The sequence below is a fragment of the Sciurus vulgaris genome (genome assembly GCF_902686455.1).
Source record: "Sciurus vulgaris genome assembly, chromosome: 2".
In the NCBI taxonomy this organism is placed as follows: domain Eukaryota; kingdom Metazoa; phylum Chordata; class Mammalia; order Rodentia; family Sciuridae; genus Sciurus; species Sciurus vulgaris.
Window position 1 is genome coordinate 100,940,301 of NC_136462.1, and position 17,580 is coordinate 100,957,880.

General features: G+C 41.5%; 1 protein-coding gene and 1 pseudogene across 2 annotated transcripts in view; both read right to left on the reverse strand.

The window, feature by feature from the left end:
- Positions 1 to 17,580, reverse strand: part of ONECUT1 (one cut homeobox 1) — a 39,297-nt gene that overhangs the window by 9,131 nt on the left and 12,586 nt on the right. The gene's annotated exons all lie outside the window — the stretch shown is intronic.
- On the reverse strand, positions 8,364 to 13,118 carry LOC306655494 (gamma-glutamylcyclotransferase-like; annotated as a pseudogene). The gene has a single exon. The product of its transcript is annotated as a gamma-glutamylcyclotransferase-like (transcript).

Consider the following 17,580-nt stretch of genomic DNA (forward strand, 5'->3'; position numbering starts at 1 on the left):
TTTTTTTTTCGAGAGGCCAAGGGTGTAGCTCAGTGTCAGAGCATGTACTTAAGAGTATGTGACGCCTTGCGTTCCATACCAAGCACCTTCAAAAATGTTTTGAGTATATGCTCCCTTATTTATTTACAGATTATACGTGTATTACTATACTACAAAATTATGCACATTATAAAATGTAGGAATACCTAAAATGTAGAAATTTTAAAAAGGGGTAATATAGAGACAAATGGACATAGGAATTCTCTTCTCCAGATGCATCAACTTGCCCAGGCTCTGGAATGCATTCACCCATTTAAAAGACCACCGCTGGTCCAACCATTAGTAAATACTAAAGTAAGAGCTTTGGAAGTGAGCTTCCCTAAGTAGAGTTCTTCCTTCTGGGACCTGCAGCCCTCAAGGGCAACCAAATTAAGTCCCTGTAAAAAACTGAGTAGACTACAGTCAACTCGAGTCTGAGCTAAACCCAGTAGGTGGAGGCTGGTACAAGACTGATGCACATGGCTGAAAGAGTCATTCATTCACACTCAGTGAATATAATCCAGGCTCAGCTCATAAGAAGGTCTGTCTAGTGGTTATGTAAGTAAATAACTGCAGGAGTATTATTACCTCTCTTTGAGGTTAATAAGGAAGGCATTTCAGAGGTGCTAGTAAGATAAGCCCTAAAGGCTAAATGGAGGCCTGCTGGTGAGAGAAGTGGGTATCCTTCCAAGGTGAGGAGCATCATTTGTAAGGGACTGAGACAGAGCAGCATAGTGGTATTCATGGCACAAGTGTGCACCCGAGGGGGAGAGGTGAGGGAGATGGACTTCTAGCAGACAGATCAGACTTGAATCATCATGTGCGTGAGGAGGAGTTACTGGAAGATTTTGAGCAAGGTGGCAATGTGATTAAGTTCAGGGTCAGAAAACCCCTCTGGTGTGTTGTGGGGGATGACTTGGAAAGCAGCAAGATTAGGGACAAAGATATTGTGGTGGATGATGTCCTACTCCACCCTGCTTCCCCATTAGGGGCTGAGGACCTCATACCTGGTGGCTGGTGGCTCTCAGCTGAGATTCATTATAGGAATTTCCTTTGTTTAAAGGCTATGCCACCCTGGGGTCGGGTGGAGGCTGCTCATATCCAGTGGCAGGTAGAAGCAGTAGGAGATGGTGGGGTGAGTGGTGGTGGTCAAGGAGAATAGAATTTGTTAGTTTAAGATTCTTTCACCTCAACCCCTTATATCAAGTTTAGACAAGTCTAAAGGGTTATCCAGTTCCAGAGCACCCTGGAAGATTGGTTGAGGTTATTCTTGCAGTTCAACTAATAGTGAATTACAGTGCAGTTCAACTAATTTCCTCCAATCCCCACAAAGGCATCAGTCTGTCTAGCACTCTTCAACAAACTTCCCATGAAAATCTCAGAAACTCAAGAATTTGTTTCTCAAAAAACCTGACCTAAGATAGAAGACAGAAAACTGCAGTAATGAGGACACCAAATTAGACAATGGCAGTTGAGGTCAGAGAAGTCTTTCTTAGGAGGTAGAATTGAGAGGAACAACAACTTGGCTAGGACAGTAGAATTTAGAACATCTTCCAGGTGTCTGGTTGGATGGCAGTATTGGGACTTTTGGGAATGCAGAGATACATTTTATGAGGGCAGCAATTACTTCTGTATTGGATGAAATGCATTGGAAGTGCTTGCAGGACATTCTGTTAAAGATCTCCAATAGGTGGTCATCCAGCAGACAGCAGGATGTATGGGGTCTGGAGCTCAGGGGAGAGATTTAGGCTAAAAATATAGACTTGGACATCATTAGGGCTCTAGATGATAAATGCACAACACACACCTATGGAAAAGTAAGTAACAGTGTTGGTTGAAACCTTGACTTATGTATCATTCAAAAGGAAGAGCTAAGGGAAATCACACAGATCCATTTTCCACCTAACCAGGATGTACTTTTAAAGGATTTTAGTCTGGGGTCTCAGTTCTTGGCAGGACTGGGTGGCTACCCTGGAGCCAGCATTTCCCAGATATCATCAGAGGAATGATTGGGTCTCTGGCAGAGGTTCTTTGAAAAGATGGTTTGCAGATCAAGAAATTTAGAGACACCTGTTAAATATAGCCTCTTCCTCAAATTCATAATATGTGTTAGGATACATAATATTTTTTTTTGGCAGAGTCCACTGATTAATGTATTATACAGTACTAATGCTGGGTGACTCAGTTTGGAAGTTCTTGTCCTAAGATCACAAGCACTGTAGCTGCTACAATACCAAAACCTGGGAAGTGGAGATTTTGTTGGAGCAGGGACCTGGCTGAATAGTCAGGTCTCAGTCTCCTGGGCATCCTAAATAGGGAGGTGGAAGAGGAAGTCACAGCCCAGTGGGGGTGGTGCCTGTGGATAAATGGATGCAGTTATGTCTGGAGAGAATTCTGAAGAAGCTGGAGCTGCCAAATAAGAATACAGAGACAGCAGTAGAGTGGAGAAGAGACTAGACCTTGTTGAGGGTTCTGTGTGGCCAGAGGAGGTGAGGAAGAGCAACCTGCAGAAATAAAAGTCATACTTTTAGAAGCTTTCACAGGACTGTAACTGATAGAGCCTTTGAGAGCATATGAGAGGCATGCTTTGGAATGTTTGCAGAATGCATTTTGGGGTAGAGATGATCCATCATAAGGGAGGAAGCTATCAACTGGTTTGAGTGTCCACACAAGTGTGCAGGGTGGAGAGAGAAAGAGTAAGTGAGTGAAAGTGGAAAAGAACAAGCACTGATGCTGAGGGAATAGTAGTGCAAGTGCTTTAGGTGGCAGTAGTGATTTCTGTGTGGATATACAGTTTCCATTAAAAATAGAGAAATATTTATCATAGAACTGGGTTTACTGTGAAAGGTAGTACTGAAGATAAAGAAGATCCATCACGAATCACCTCCATGAAGGTGGGCAAGCAGGATTCAGTGGCAAATTGTAGTGGCAGCTACAGACAGGTGACTTGGATCTCTTTGTGTATGGTTGCCCATAGCTAGTACTGTGCAGCAGGATGAAGTAGACCTGGAAGATGGTAAAAGTTGGATTATGTGCACAACAGAAATAAAAGATGAAAAAGGAAAAAAGAAAAGAGTATGAGGACATGGGCAAAGGACAGAGGCTTCTATTTCAGGCATGCCTGGGGACTTGCTCTGCCCATAATAGGCAAGGAAGAGCCAAACGTATTTCAAGAAATGGATGTAGTTATGTTTGAAGGGTGAATTTGCAGGATGTTAAAAGACATTCTGTAAACAATAAGTTGTGAGGTTAAATTGGTTTGAGAAATGCTAAGTTAATGATTACATGGGCTTCTTTAATGCAGGACTTCTCAGAGCCTGTGATATGGAAGTGTGAACCAACATTTTCTATTTTAAGGGATCCCCATAAATAATCAAGGAACTCTTTATTCAGGGAATTTCTCTTCGGAATAGCAATCCTTAGAACAGTGTTTCTCAAAGTGTGATGGGCAGACCCATGCTGGTCTACAAACTATTATTGACTTACAGCAAGATTGGTGCAGAAAATGGAGAATAGTTAGAAATGTTAACAGAAGCTTGACACTGTGCAACATTCAAGTGTTTTACTGTTTTTCTACTAATGCATTTTTATTATATTGTCAGAACTACTGGTCCAGGACAGATGAAAATTAGAAAACAAACAAACAAACCAACAAACAACTACTTTTTTACTACCTGGAACTTAAGAGGCCTTATCTTGGAACATACCTCACAAATATGGTATGTAGTAACATTCCAGAATCAGATACCAATCAAGCCTTTTTTTTTTTTCCCTGAATGCTTCCACATTTATGAAGTACAAAAGACAAAAGGAAGCTCTGTCATTCCACAACAGTATCAGTCAAGCATTTGTAACTTCATTTATATTCATTTTCCTGATTTATTCCACAAAATCCCTTACAACATCTAAAGTGCTGACAGTTATGTAAAAGTCTCCCAAAAATTTGTTGGTAATATGTGATCACAGATGTACTGGCCAGGGAGATGGCAAGGCCAGATGGATTTATAATACAACTTCTTAGATGAACCTGGATTCAGAAGACACAGTGGTCAGTTCTAGGGCCACTGACAGAAGCATGATCTTGGGGGCTGAGGATATGGCTTAGTGGTAGGGCATTTGCCTAACATGCTCAAAGTCCTTGGTTCACCTGGGTTCAATCCCCAGTGCCACAAAAAAAAAAAAAAAAAAAAATGTTTTTGCTAAGTATTGTGTTGCATGCTGTAATCTTAGGGCTCAGGAGGCCCTGGGAGAAGAAAAGAAAGAAAGAAAGAGGGTGAGAGAGAGGGAAGGAAGGAAGGAAGGAAGGAAGGAAGGAAGGAAGGAAGGAAGGAAGGAAGGAAAAAAGAGAGAGAAAAAGAAATAAAAGAAAGAAAGAAAAGAAAAAGTGTGATCTTGGGCAAGTCCCTCATCTTCTTTGAACTTATGTCCCCAGTTGCAAAATGGAGGACAATGGCTTCCTTACCTCTCAGGATGGTAATAAGCATTAAGTAAGATAAAACATGTTGGAGGGATTGAAACCACTAACATGTAAGGAGTACTGTAGATTCTTCCTTCTTTATTCAAAATACAAGTATGCATACTGGGCTTACACATCAGGCTTGAATCTTTGCTCTGACTCTGACCACTGGTATGAATTTATAGAAATCCTTCAATCTCATTTTCTGCAGATCTCTTTAAATGAGCAGGCAATATTCTAGGATCCCTATTGGTTCTAAAGCTCTTGTCCACGGCTGTAGTTATCTCTTGTTTTCCAAAATCTATTACCTCAGTTAAACAATGTCGATGTAACCCTTCTCTCTTTGCAACATACAGCTACTATGTTGAATTTTCATTGTATCATGTCCATCCTTCATGACTTCTCAAAAAGAGTAAGTAGCCTTTGCAATCAGCTAGTCCTGCAATAATCCAGACTCACATCTGAACCTACAGTGGCAAACATAAACTCACAGACCTAACAGTTGCTTCAAACTTATGAACTTTAGACAATAATGTAATAACAACTGCCATAGACTCCAGTTAAGCATTTGTCCTCCTAGGACTCTGAGTCATTACACAATGGATGGATTATTTATTTATTTGTTTTACTGAGTTTCTACTTTTGCATTAAAGTTGTAGAACAATTTGTTTACGTGTTTCCTGATGTTCTTGACGTATTTGTCCTAGGGTTGGCTGCTTCATAGAGATGGAGTACTGATTAGTATAGAGTCCTCTTCCTGTGGTCAGCAGAGTTGTGTATGTTTCAAGGTGTGCTTACTGAAAGCACATGGTGGGGTGGGGCAGGTATAATCAGATGTACCCCACTCCATGCTCCAGGTCCATAAGGGAGGTGGCATCAAGGGAAAAGTCTTGCTCTAGTTGTCTGAGGATTTGGGTTCTGCTTCTGGCTCTGTCATTAATTAGTCAAATGATTGGGTTAAAGCCTTGAACCAAGCTGGGTTCAGGTTTCTCAATGGCAAAAATAAAAGGGGCGGGGGCTGAACTAAATAACTATCTGCATGACTTGATGCATATCCACAGTCTTCAGCACTGACCCAGGGGAAGTGGCAGATAGTGTGGACCCTGCCCAGGACTGTTGGTTTCTGAGTAATCAGTGGATACACTGAGAAGTGTGAGGGTTGCACTGTTCTCTCTAGGAGCAGCCGGGCAACCCTTCTGATCCATGTCCTGTCTTTTGTCAGACTGTTCATGTACCACTGCCTCAATCTCACTCCTGGCAGGCAGAGATGAGGGGGAGGTGGGACAGATAAAGACCAGAAAGCCTTTTGGAAAAGCACCTTCAGGAGAGGTAGGTAAGGGAATAAGGTCTGTGCGTTTAGTGAACAGTATTATCATGTATTACAAGATTGGAAAATTGGAATTCATAAATGGAGTTTTTTAAAAATAATTTTCTTGTTTTTCTTTATAGTCTTTTTCTGTATTTTTTATTGGTGCATTATAATCATCCATAATAGTGGAATTCATTTGTAGGATTCATTGTTACATGTTTGTACAATGGAGTTATCCCCCCCCCCCCCCCCAGTACTTGGGATTGAACCCAGGGGCTCTGCACCACAGAGCTACATCCCTCAGAGGGAGGAGGATGGCAAGTTCAAGGTCAGCCTCAGTAACTTAAGGTGTCCCTGTTTCAAAAGGGGGGCAATGGGGATATAGCTCAGTAGTAGAGCACCCCTGGGTTCAATCCCCAGTACTGAGAAGCAAAACAAAGCAGTAGCCAGGCAGGCCTGGGAGGTGAGCCCTCAGCCCTCACTCCTACTGCCACTGGGAGAGAGTCCCTTCTGGCCTGTTTCAAGAACAATAGCTAGTTGGTTTTGATGTTCACTGAGCCCCCAAAGACCCTCTCTTAGGGGCCTAAAGCTGTTTCTCAAAGTAAACTCCAGGAGACAACACACATGGACAAGCAAGTATACAACAGATTTCATTAAACAAGACCAGGTTAGGGAGGGTCTCCTAAGGGAAACTATGGAAGTGACTGTGGTTCTCTCCTGAGCCTGTTTTCCAGGCCTAGTACCCACCCACACTGTGGAGATTAAAGAGTCAGGCTATTGACCATGACAGCTTCAGGATTACAGCTCAGACTCCGGGCACCCTGGGTCAGAATGTTATCTGCCTTGCCTGGAGTTATTTTGCTGTGCTGTGTATATATTTACAAGCTGAACCTCCAACTGTTCTAGGAATGAGGCAGCCTTAAAGTGGCAAACTCGCAGGGCACAGCACAACATGTGGTTTGAAAGGCCACACTAGTGAGTTCTCACTGATATGGTCAAGGACAGCCTTGGCGTGGGAAGCATACTTCTGCACAGATTGTCTGGAAACCGATGCCCAGCAGCGGGAGGTGGAGCCAACACAATCTGATGGACACAAGCTACTTCAGTTATGTGTCTGTAAACATGTGGATGGCCAGAGCAACTATGGAAACTTCTGGGCACATATATGAAAAGCCTAATACTCAGCGGACTTTCCCAGCAAAGAATAATCATCATAACTCATCTGTACCTTGTTTGACAGTGCTAAAACACCTCCAACAAACTTTCACGTGTGACTCCACAAAACTCAGGTGAGGTAGAAAGGTATTCCCTTTTTTGTAAATAAAACACTGTGAGAGAGGTCAGGTTACTTGCCCATGGCTACAAAACTGGCGAGTGTGGGTCATCGGCCTTCAAGTTCACTGTGCCCTGGATGCAGAGGTTAGTGTGGTGGACACATCTTGAAAACCTTCCTAGGGTCATGAGATGGCAGGAGCATATGAAGTAGAGCCCAGGGAACCTGGGGTGAACTGTTGACCAGCTGAGCAGCAGGTCAGCTGTCAGCCAGACCTGTCTCCAGGTGGCTGAAAAGTCTGCACTTTGCCCATTCAAGGAAGTGGACTGGATGGAAGTTGAGATGGAAGCAGTTTGGGAAACACAGTGGGCAGCATATCTATGCTGGCCTGGGAGAGGGACCTGAGTGAGTCCACTGTCAGGAGGGGTGACAGACAGCATAGGTCAGCTGATTCTATGTGAAAGAAAAATGCGGTGTGGAGGGCTTTAGCTAAAGCCAAGAGAGGTAGGTCTGCTCCATCCATTCAGGTGGGAATGGTCATCCAAATTTCTCACCACTACCCTGCCCCTTGTTGATTTTCAAAAAGAGATATCCAGGACAGACATCTGCCATCCCATATTTGCTGCCTGGAGTCCTTCCAAAGTCAGCATATAAAACACTTAGATCCATCTCTCTTCTCTAGGTAAAGCTCAGTAGTAGCCCAGTGGTAGCCCGGGAGAGGTGGGGGCTCCTGAACTGTATTAAAAAGGAGGACAGTACAGAGGGGTGGAACAGGGACCCCTCCCCGCCACCCCCATGCTAAGCCCCATATTGTGAAAGACCTTGCATGGCCTCATAATAACTATTATTATCTCTAATTGACAAATGAGCAACCTGAGGCTTAGTGAGGGTGAATGCCTGGGCCAAGGTCACCACAATGATCTTGGTGGAGCTGAGGTTTGAATCAATATAGGGACCAGTGATTATTAGAGGGGACCAGGAGGTGTGGCTCCAACCAGTCCTCAGGCACAGACGGGGAAAGTGGAGAATCACATCAGCCTCTGCCTTCCTCCACCCCTCACAGGGTCCCTCTTGTGTGATTCTCGGCTATCTTAGCTCTTTTCCCTACAAAATTCTGTTTCCTCATTTGTTCTGTTTTCCTGCTGGCACAGGCTGGGAATCCTTGTTGAGTGAATGTATTTCATACTCCAAAGTCATGGGCATTGTTCTCTTGCTGGCTATTCTAGTCCCAAAACACACCTCTCCTGAGTACAGCCTCGAGGATTTCTATGCTCACAGGAGGAGACACCTGCCGACCTGAACAGCTTCAGAGTTCTGGTGGGAAGAGAAGACAGGGCCTTGCACCTGATTGATTGGTTGGCAGCAAAGGGGAATGTGGCTCTTTTCTGAAAGTTTGGCTCAAGAATTTTGATTTCTTGATTTAAAAAAATGATTTTTGATTTCTAAATTCCTAAACTTCTCCACCCTCCTTTATTTAAGAAATTAAAAAAAAATTAAATTTTATTGGTTTATTTTTGGTGCTGGGGATTGAATGCAGGGGTCCTCTACCACTGAGCTACATCACCCAGGCCTTTGTTTTTATTTTATTTTGAAACATGGTCTCGGTAGGTTTCAGAGGGCTTTGCTGAGCTGCTGAGGCTGTCCTCAGACTTGTGATCCTCCTGCCTCAGCCTCCTGAGTTTCTGGAATTAGAGGCATGTACCATCATGCCCAGCTAAATTCCTAAACTTCTGCTAATGCCTGATCTACTAGAGTTTTGATACATCAGTGTTCCTTATTTTTAAAAAGGCCCTCAGTAGTTTGGAACCCAATAATTGGAAATATGTGATATGGATACCCTAGTTATGATGCTTATTTGGACAAACAGACCAAATGGAATACCTGACAAATTACTTGCTTATTATGCATTTTTGTCTCATACAGGCCTATTGTGAATTATAAAGTTTATTGATCCCATTTCTTTAATTAATGGCTGTACATATTACTTTACCGTATTTGTAGCAACTGAAAGTCATAAAATAGAATTTCTTTAAAAATAATCTACAACTTTGACTTTACCAAAGTTATCAGACATTTTCTACAATAAATTTCAAATTAGTGAAGTTTGCCTTGTTTGTATTTCTAGAAGTTTGTCTCTAGAATCAAATTACAAATGTTAAGCTGCCAATAACATGTATTATACAATGAGCTTCACAGGGACCTTCCAAAAGCCCAAGAAGAAAACTCTATTACACTGTACTGTAATATTCAAAGACCTTGACACTGACCTCAACCACCTTGCCCATCTTGCTCCCCACTACTTGTTCATGCACTACCCATCACTCTTGCTACACTGCTCAGAAGTCATTCTTAAACACACAATGCACTTCACAGCTATAGTCCTTTATTCAAGCTGTTCCCTGCACTCAGAATGTCATTCCTTTTTTCTACACAAAGAGTTACCAACGTAATCAAGGCCAAGGTCAAGCATGAAGCACCAGAAGGCTGAGGTTCCCTGCCTATGATCTTCCTTGCTAATGGGTAGTGATTGGTTCATATGCCTTAGTTACATATAGAGGAAAAAAGAATTAGATTTATGGATGACAGCACATATCCACAGAGTCTGAGCAGTAGAAACCATAATGACAATTAATGAGATGATCTCAGGGGAACAGTCTTGAAGAAATTCAAATTTAAGGGATAAAAGACTCAAATGAGGAATGCTTTATAGTCAGGTGCAATGGCACACACCTGTAATTCCAACAACTCATGAGGCTGGCAGAAAGATGAGAAGGTAGAGGCCGGCCTGGGCAACTTAGATCCTATATCAAAACATTAAAAGGGCTGAGAGGGACTGGGATTGTGGCTCACTGGCAAGTGTGCTTGCCTAGCATGTGTAAAGCACTCGGTTTGATTCTCAGCACCACAAATAAATAAATGAATAAAATAAAGGTCTATCAACCTCTAAAAAAATATTTTTAAAAAAGGGCTGAAAATGTAGTTTAGTGGTAGAGAGCGCCTGGATTCAATTCCCAGTACCACCAAGGAAAGAAAGAATGTTTTACAAATAAGGTGAAATGATATATCATTTTGCTTCTTTTTCTTCTGGCAACTGCAAAGTCACTGGACATTTTGCTATTTGCACCTTGGCTATTGGTGCCCTGGATCCCTGGTTGAGGGTATCATTCTTTTCTCCTCGGCTTCAGGGCTGGCCTGGATTCTGCAGTGAAAGTCTGGAGTTACCCTGAGCAGTTCTTAGTCGTGGCTATGAACTGGAACTATCTAAGAATACTAAGAACATTGGTGCTTCAGACTCATCTCCAGAGATATTGATCTACTTAGTCTACCAAAGGCCTAAACCTGGGTTTTTTTGAAGTTCTCCAGGTAATTCTAACTCAGTCAAAGCTGAGAACCATTACTCTAAATCAGTGCTTCTCAAACTTGAATCACATGAACACCTTGCTAAGGTGAAATTCTGAGTTAGTAAGTCAGGGTGGGGCCTGAGATTCTGAATGTCTGACCTGGATCAGATGATACCAAGCTGCTGGTCCAGGGCTACACTCTGGGGAACAAGGGCCTAGAATCCAGACTGTGAATGCTAATCAAGGTATGGTCAGATACATCAATATTATAGAAGCAAGAAGGGATGGTTTGTTCAAAATGCACATTTGGGAACCCCATCCTATACCTAAAGAATTAGATTCTTTGAGAGTGTGCTTCACAAATGAATATTTAAAATAAGCTTACCAGGTAATAGAATTACTTGCTTTGAGGCCAGTATTTTTTTTTTTCAATTTTCAAAATTTTATTATCAGCTGTGTCAGTAGTTTGCTTACTCTTATTAAATTGATTTGAAACATAACAAAACAAAAACCCAGACAGAGTAGAGCAATTCACAAGCACCATCATCAAGTAGACTGCAAATCTTTCCTTTGTCACAGAGCAAGAGGTCACTTAAGATCACCTCAGAAAACATCTTTTCTACAGGAGTATCCACATCCACTTGTCATTCCTGGACCTCAAAGCTCCTTTTTAAGTAAGTCTTAATCCAGCTTATTTTGATAGTCTGAAAATATGGAATCACCTTCAGAACACTGTTGAAAACATATTAAACTTGGAGATAGCCCAGATCCCTGTTCTTTTTTTTTATATCAGGGATTGAACTCAGGGCACTCAACCACTGAGCCACATCCCCAGCTCTATTTTGTATTTTATTTAGAGACAGGGTCTCACTGAGTTGCTTAGCACTCCACTGTTGTTGAGGCTGGCTTTGAACTTGAGATCCTCCTGCCTCAGCCTCCGAAGCCGCTGGGATTATAGGCGTGTGCCACTACGCTGGGCCAGATCCCTGTTCTAAAATGTTAAAATTATTTTACATGAGTACATAGAATATTCTTAGATTTATTCTGTTATATTCCAAAGGGCTTTTATTTCCCTTGATAATGTCTTCCATTTCCTCTGAGACCTTTCCTTTATGGTCATTTGGTTCTATTGCTTTTAAATTCTCTTGATAACTCCAGTGGTAGACCATTTTCTTTTGCACCCACACAAACAGCCTTTTTGTATTGTGGGAATGAGGGAGCATGCTCATAATTTGTCATCAGATAGCTTCAACAGGTTATTTCTTTTCCTTATGGAGTTGAAACTTTAGCTTCTATTACAACATATATTCCACTTTTAACTCCTTCTTGCTCATCCAGAAAATTTTAATTGCTTTTGTCCATTTTCCATACTCCTCCCCATACTTCACCACCAGGACTTTGAAAAAATGATAGCTATACCTCCATGCCACTTTTGACTTTTTTTGCCTTGGAAAAGGCCAGAGTCAAGCTTAAAATCCTGCAGGTAGGCCATACAACAGAATGGGGCCAAGGGGTTTCAGAGGTGGATCCTCTCCGCCAGCAGGCTGCTGCCAGAGGCAAAGTACAGAAAACTCTCCTCCTTCTGGTCCATACCTTCCTCCCTCGAAACCCAATTAGCCAAGTTTCTCCAGAATCCTGTACTACCCTGTAGGGAGGGAAGTGGGAGTGCCAGGAGCCAGCAGCAACCGGGCCTGGTCATTGGGCCAGACATCCCTGAGGCCAGAATTTTTAATCTTTCAAAAGAATCACTCCATACATTTATCAAAAATAGAGACTGATGGAATCAGAATTTTAGGAGAATGGTCTGGGAATCTGTGATTCTAATGATAGTGGAAGTTGGGTAAGAACAAAGAAGGATCAGATATTAATGACTGACTTTTTTGTTTTTGTTTATGATGCTGGAGATTGAACCCAGGGCCTCACAGGACTGTGAGTTTTTTAGCACTAGCTGACATATCCTCCCTCATCTTGCCTATAGAGGAGGGGAGGGAGCTTTGGGACTAGAAAGTATCTATCCTCTTGTACAAGTAGAATATTTCTGGCCCAGAGAGAGGAAGAACAGTGTTCCCAGGCCACCCTGATTATCCACAGGACTGGCCCCCATATACGTGTAACAAACTCATGCTGAATATTTTGATCTGTGCTTCTCAAACTTTGGCATGCCTTAGACTCACTTTGAGATCTTGTTAAAATATAGATTATTGGGCTCTATCCTAGAGTTTCTAATTCAGTAAGATTTCTAACAAGTTCCCAAGTGATAATTGGGGACATGTGTGTGTAGGGGGTAAGGACTGTAAATGAATCTTATCTAAAAATGTTTAAGCAGTTTGATTACTTTATGAGTATGCACCTGTTGGAGCAATTTTGAAACTACTTAGATGTATAATAGGATTGAGAAAATGAGTGTGTGTGTGAGAGAGATGGAAGTAGATTATTGGGTGTCGGGGTTCTCACTGTGGGGATATATTGCAATTGGAGGTGGAGATAGTTGTATAGGCTCATTATTTAAAAAATCTGTACATAAGCATGTTTACATAAATATGCACATGTGTGTTATGTATTCATAAGAGAGTATATGTATATTTGTATGTGTGTATACATTAATTATATGCATATATTCTTCATGGCTTTGTCTGAGAGGGTGGAAAGACAGCCACCTTAACAACCAGGAGCATATTCTGCATCCAGGTCTTCTCCATCTTTAATATCAGTCTTAATACTCTGCCCCTGGGGCAGAGTAGATGAACTTAGGATTTTTTTTTTTTAATGCCAGAAAGCTGAGGCGGGGGGATGGGAGCATGTCACAAAGACAAAGGAGCCAGGTTAAAAGGACCCCCACCAGTCAAATCTGAAATAATCTGAGCATCAAAATACTTAAGTACAACAATGAATTACAAACAATTGGGCCTGGGGCTCGAGTTGTGGCTCAGTGATAGAGCACTTGCCTAGCACATGTGAGGCACTGGGTTCGATCCTCAGCACCACATAAAAACAAGTAAATAAAATAAAGGTATTGTGTCCACCTACAACTAAAAAAAAAAAAAAAATATTTAAGGGCTGGGGCTGTAGCTTAGTGGTAGCGTGCTTGCCTAGTACGTGTGAGGCACTGGGTTTGATCCTCAGCACCACATAAAAATAAATAAATAAAATAAAGGCATTGTGTCCATCTACAACTAAAAAACAACAAAAGAAAAAAAAAAAAAGAAAAAGAAAGAAAGAAATGAGAGCCAGGGGATTAATTTAAAAAAAAAATTAAAAAAAATAAACAATTGGGGAGAAAAAGAGAAATGAGTAAGTCTACAACAAAAGTAAATGGGTGAGTGAGAGAGAAGGTAGGGCTGCTGCTATTCATTACAGAATGCCAAGGGCTGCCTGTCAAACAAGGCAGGAATGCTGGGAATGGAAAATAATTTTGGAACCATCAGAATACAAATGAGAGCATGTAAGAACCAACAGATGCTAAGTCTAGGGGGAATTTTGATGAGAAGTGGCATATCATCATGGTCTAAAAGTGTTCACCCATGAATCGCTTATTAGTTGTAAGGAATGAAAAGAATGGGTCATGATCATATAGTGGAGAAATTAGATGACACATTGGGTGATTAAATTAAACTCACTAGTTAAGAGTGGGACAGACAGTTGGGGGCCTCTAGATGTGATCCTCTGAGAAGGATATACATGCAGTTTTCTGGATAAGAAGGCATAACTCAATGATCACCAGGAAGTGCCAGAAAAACACAAAGAACTAACATTAAAAACAAGGGGTTGTTAGTTTTCAAACATGTCAATGTTGTAAGTGACAAAGGAATACTGTGGAAATGTTTCATAATAAAAGAAGCACAACAGATATGACAACTAAATCTGAGACTGGATCCTGTGCTTTAGGAGAACAATGCTCAGAGGATATTATTGGGTCAAATGACAAAGCTGAGCAGTGACTATGTAAGCGAATATCCCTATCCTTAGGAAAAACACTCTTGAATATTTAGGGGTAAGGGGCCATGATATATGTAACTTACCCTCATATGGTTGAGAAAAAAAAATTCTGTGCATGAGGAAGAAAGAAAAAGAAAAAAGCAAATAGGATAAAATGTTAACAATTGGTCAAATTTTTGGTTGGTTTTGGTACTGGGGATTGGTACCAAAGGTGCTTTACCAAGGAGGTGCATTCCTGGCCCTTTCAATTATTTATTTGAGATGGTTTTACTAAGTTATTTAGGGCCTCACTACATTGCTGAGGCTGGCCTTGAATTTGTGATCCTTTTACCTCATCCTCTCAAGTAGCTGGGGTTACAGCCACCATGCCACCATGTCTGGCTTCCGTTTTTCAACCCACCTAGAAGGTATCACACTATGCCACTTTTTCAGATTGCAGCACCTTGCTGAGCTTGTAAACACATTTCTAGGGAGGAAATGTTCAGTTGAAAGAATTAACGGAAGCAAAGAACCATTCACTATTTTCCTTAGGTATAATTTGGGAGATGGAAGAGGCCCTTAATTATTCTAAAAAAGGGTTACACATATACACACATGCTTGTATGCTTGAAAAGTCATAGACTATCTTCCAAGAATTCAAAAGAAATTGACCATGGATTTACTTTAGGGGAGGAGGACTACATAACTAGGGAATAGGTTGGGAGAAAAACATAGTTTTCTCTGTATATCTATTTATGATGTTCATTTTTTTTTCTTGGTTGCTTTGGTTTGAGTTTTGATACTTGGGATTGAGCCCAGGGATGTAATATCCTGAGCCTTTTTATTTTTTATTTTTAGACAGGGTCTCACTAAGTTTTGAGGGTCTTACTATGCTACTGAGGCTGGCCTCAAACGGTGTCCTCCTGAATCACTGAGATGACAGGGGTGTGCTACTGTACCCAGCTAAACTGTTTAACTTTCTGAAAAAGATGTGCATCTAGTATATATTTAAACATAAATATCTTTTTAAAAGTTGGGGCTCATGGGACAACCATAAAAATAACTAGATTAGAGAAAGGAATTTTATGAAAATATCTTGTCTTTAGGATGCTTATTTCCCATCACAGAGGGTTTGACTCAAACCAAGACTTGCCAGCACTTGTCTGCCCACCAACTGGTCTGTGCTTATCTCTCTTCTCCTGTACTCCTCAGTTACAGACTGAAGCTCCTGATCCACTATTTACTGGGGGTTTCTTTGTTTCTCTAATAGCAGGAATGGATTCAGATACACTTTTTACATTGGTTCTTCAGGGCTCCTGTATGCCCAAGGGCAGCTGTTGGCTGAGGTGAGAATGACCATCTCAAAACTGAACCAGAGGGAGTGACCCAGAATCTTCACCTAAATAGCATCATGTTCACATCACCTCTCATCCAGTAAGAGACAAATTTGGGTAAAAAAGACAATTGGCCACATTCAAAATCTCAAGTTTATACAGAGCCCAGAGAGTCCATCTATCTTAATATGCAAGTTTGAGAGGGCAGGTTCCTCCTAAAGAGTCTATCTTTGTAGTTACATCAACACAGCCATTCTGTGGTTAAAGGTATATCCAAACACCCAACTCCCCAAGCCAGGGCCACAGTAGTCAGTGCTCTTCCGTTTTTACTTACCACAAGCTCTACTTGATTTTCCTTTGGAAATACTTCTCAAAACTTGTCCACCCATTTTCTCCACCTTGGTTGACAGTGACATATCATGAGACCTTCCTGATCTATTGCTACCCCTCCTAGCTACTAGTTCCCTGCTACTTCTCCTCCTAGTCCTTCCCACTCTGGCACACTTTCAAAAGCACAAACCTGACCATTTCCCTGCATGACAGGCCACCGCTTCCTTTAGCTCCTGCTGTCATAGGCCAAAGGCCCTGGACTTTTACAGATGTGCAAGGTCCTTTGTCTCCTTTTAAAGTCTTCTTTCCAGTTTCATTTTCTGTTTGCACTGCACTGTATTCCTACGTAGATCATGGCCCTCAACAGAGACACTGTCAGTTATTTCCCCACACGCTTTCTCTAGGTTGTGACACATCATTCCTCTTTTTCACCCCAGGGCCTGGCACATGAGAAGCTTTTGGGCAAATGAAGAAACAGGGCCCTTTGAATGATGTAGCATGGCCTTTGAAGGTGCTTCTCAGACTTTACACACAGAGAAATCTTCTGAGGATAGTGTTAAAATACAAATTCAGATCCCGTAGTTCTGGCATGGAACCTGGTCTGCATTTCTTACAAGTTCCCAGGTGAGGCTGATGCTGCTGGCCAGGAAGCCACACTTTGAGCAGTAAGGACTACAGAACAGTACTAACTTTTTAGTTGGAGGAGCATGGGGATCAATTATTTTCAAAGGGATCTTGAAATTTTTAGTGATTTTTTTTTTTTATTTCAAAAAGATCAAAAGGCTGGGCATGGTGGTAATCCTTGAGACTCAGGAGGAAGAAGGAGGATGATCTCAAGTTTGAGACCAGATTCTGCAACTTAGTGAGACTCTGTCTCAAAGTAAAATTTAATTAAAGGCAGGAGGTGTAGCTCAGTGGCAGAGTGCCCCTGGGTTAAATCCCTAGCAACACATAAACACACACACACACACACACACACACACATCAAAAAAAGTCAGAGATTTTATATACACACCACCTAAGTGAGCTGTGGAGCTATTGGTTATTTTAGAAATGAGGGTAAAATAATTTTAAAAAATCATTTGCTTTTAAAATATTGTATCAATATTCTAATACTTCATTTGGAGTTAACATTAGATTCATCTAGGAAGCTTTTTAAACAACACATACTCTCCTTCAGCTTTCCCACCAATCTGAATTTCTCCCTGGAGGAATATGAAACCCTTGGTCCATGGCTCCTACCACGGAAAACTACAACCTTGGAAAATGCTTTTGTTATTGATGGGACTGAACTGTGTCACTCAGTTGTTCTGGGGAAGAAACAAACTTTCAGTTTTATGGTAATTCATATCCAAGAAATCTCCCTGGAAACCTCTTCCTCCATTTCTGATCCAAGTCTGACTCATCCTGTAGGTCTTCAAAATTGTTCCTTCATCATACTCAGTCTTCTCCTCCCTGGAAAACTCTCCCCACCCCTTATGCAATTTAAACTGATATCTGTCTCTCTTCCCACTACACTGAGTTCCAAGACTGGGGTACTTTCCTTCCCCAGTCCTGACTATAGAATCTGCTAGAGCATGTGCTCAAATGAACAAAGACATTAA